This window comes from Cucumis melo, chromosome 5 (assembly GCF_025177605.1).
Source record: "Cucumis melo cultivar AY chromosome 5, USDA_Cmelo_AY_1.0, whole genome shotgun sequence".
NCBI lineage: Eukaryota > Viridiplantae > Streptophyta > Magnoliopsida > Cucurbitales > Cucurbitaceae > Cucumis > Cucumis melo.
The window spans coordinates 19,675,111-19,677,971 of NC_066861.1; the positions used below are offsets into that span (position 1 = coordinate 19,675,111).

The following is a 2,861-nucleotide window of genomic DNA, read 5'->3' on the forward strand; positions in this document are numbered from 1 at the left end:
ATTACTATTAGTAGTTTGTTAATTACTTCAAACATACCTAATTGAAACTGTAGTCTCGGTAGGAAATAAATTTATTGATATCTAAATCTAATCAATGATAAAAGGAAGACAATTTTTTTTAATTTTTTAATCAGTAGTATGGGGGTTTTTCTTCTTTTTATTTATTTATTTATTTATTTTTGTACTTTTGTAAAAGAATATGTAACGCCCCAATGATCTTGTATCCATTTTTCTTAGTATTTTTTTTTTTTTTTTTTTTATTTTATTTATTTATTTATAATTAAATAATGGAACTTATATCATTAAGATTTGGATTTTTCTTTTTTAAAGTATTAAGTAAACTCCAAATGAAATTATCTTGGTATTTAAGATTTTTATACGTATTTAAAAGTTGAGGGAAAGGAGGGATTTGTTGAGAAATTGGGTGAAATTTTAGAGAGAGAAGGGTGAAACTTGGAATTAATCAAAGAAGAGAAAAGAGGGAAATTATTTTATAAATAGGAAAAGAAAAGGAAAAGAAAAGGAAAAGAAAAGGAAAAGAAAAGAGAAGAGGGAGAGAAGAAAACCCTAGCCGCGCCGCCGCCGCCGCCGCGAGCCGCCGCCGCCGCCGTCGCGAAACCCTAGCCGCCTACCCACGCCACACGCACAGCCGCGCCAGAATTCGTCCAAGCTTCCTCGCACGCCGAAGCCGAGTCGAAGCCGTCCATTCACGCGTCTGCAAGACGACTGGAAGCCGAAGCCACCCCTCGCGCCGCTTCGATCCGAGGCAGATCAGCCGAAACTCGTCGCGCCCCGAAGCCGAGATCCATCTCCACGTCGAAGCCGCGTCGCCAGCCGAACGCGTCTGCAAATCGGAGCCGCGAACGCGCCTACACCCGAGCCGCACCGAAGCCGCGAACGCGCCTGCCTCCAGCCGACGGACGAAACCGAACCCGGAACCACCACCCGCGCGTCCGAACCCGGAACCGCCCGCGCGCCCGAAACCGAAACCCGCGTCCGCGCCACACGTGCCCAGCTCTCCCCGCGTGCAGCCGCGCCGCGCCGTGCGTTCCGCGTAGCCGAGCCGCGCCCCCTCCCTGTAGCAAGCCGAGCCGCACGCGAAGTCCCTGTACCGAGCCGAGCCGCGCCTACGCCAAGCCGAGCCGGTCCTGTCTTCTTCCAGTCGAGCCGCCAAGCCTGTTTTGGCTCCTTCCACCTAAATTTTTGGTAATTTCCAAATTCCCTAGCCTGCCCAGTAATTAAATGAGTTAATTTGGAAATTTAATTAATTTAATTACTTTCCTCAAGAAGCAAATTGGACCAAATAGCTGCTGCAGCTTAGGACTTCCTCAGTAGGAACCCATCTAGCAACATCTCGAGGTAAGAGATTTCTACTACTAGCCCCATGTGAGAATTTGATGTTGCATGTTCCTTCAGTGACATACGATGATGGTTGGGCTTACGATGTATGATAATATTTTATCATGATCTGACGAATGACATGGCCATACTTCGGCATAATATTATAGTAATGAGAACCCTCGAACCATATGTGACTGTATGATAAGACTGATGGACTTATGATGTATGTGACTGTATGGTAAGATTGATGGACTTATGATGTATGTGACTGTATGATAGGACTGATGGACTTATGATGTATGTGACTGTATGATAAGACTGATGGGCTTATGATGTATGTGACTGTATGATAAGACTGATGGACTTATGACGTAGGTGACTGTATAATGAGAACTATTAGTGACTGTTTGATGATAGCTGTAGTGGGGGATGAGATGGTGGTTATTTTCTGATGATAATTTGATGACGTATGCATATGTATGTTGGGATTGGGGTATCTGTTAACTTCTCCTATCTGAGTCGTACCTGCATGGGTGTCCTTCGGGATCACCACCTATTTAGGACTGTTAGGCTCGACGGGGCGCCAGTCCAGCATGACTATAGATATGACTCGAGCGACTCGACGGGGTCCTCGCATCCCGACGGTCCTAAGTGTCCCCTGGACACCGAAGACCAGAGTTATGTCCCTACGGGGCGCATGTTGCACGTGTTCGGGAGCGTGCCAGAGATTGGGTACTAGTTTCAGGACTCGATAGGAATGTTAACAGGCACCTAGTGGGACTAGTAGTGGGTCCCTTACTGAGTATTTTTATACTCATTCTCTTCATTTCATGTTTTCAGGTAGAGGACGAGGTAAGGGCAAGGGCAAACTGGCGAGCGACTCGAAGTGAGACCGTGAAGGGCCATAGGGGCTACCGCTTCCGCTTACCTTTATTTCAGATTTTCGCACTTGAGTTCGAGTACTTTCATTATTTACCATCTTTATGTAGATAGGGCCCGCTTAGGGATTTTAAACTTAACTCGTATTTCTACATGTTACTTTAACTATCTTTCATAAATAAATTTGCTAGATTTCTTTGCATTTATTTACACCAGATTTTATGACTTAAACACTGATCCTAGATTTAGTAACCACTTCGATTCAGCATAAAGAGTCGGGTCGTTATAGTTGGTATCAGAGCGCAGTGTTTTAGGTCCTGTAGACTGACTTATGATGTAAGTCATTTTGTTTTGATTTTACCTCACCCTATGGCTATACGGTCCTTCGTCACTCGCCAGGTATGCCTAAAGCTTTACAAATATTAAGATTATAATGTTGCCTGATTAGATTAGACTTAGAGAGAGAATATTGAGCTCTAGTGGTGAAAAATTTGTTGGTGAATTTTAGGAAGAATGCCGCCACGTAGAGGTGCACGTCGAGGAGGTGGCAGGGGAGGCAGAGGAGCCGGTCGTGGCCAACCGGCGGAGCAACCTGCCGCGCCGCCAGTCAACCCCGACGTACCAGTCAACCCTAATGCACC

At 45.3% G+C, this 2,861-nt stretch overlaps 1 long non-coding RNA gene across 1 annotated transcript; it reads left to right on the top strand.

Moving 5' to 3' along the window:
* Positions 1-281: 281 nt before the first annotated feature.
* On the top strand, positions 282-2,426 carry LOC127149623 (uncharacterized). Its single transcript, XR_007821312.1, has 3 exons — positions 282-1,206; positions 1,288-1,359; positions 2,182-2,426. It is a non-coding gene; the product is annotated as an uncharacterized LOC127149623 (long non-coding RNA).
* Positions 2,427-2,861: the final 435 nt, after the last annotated feature.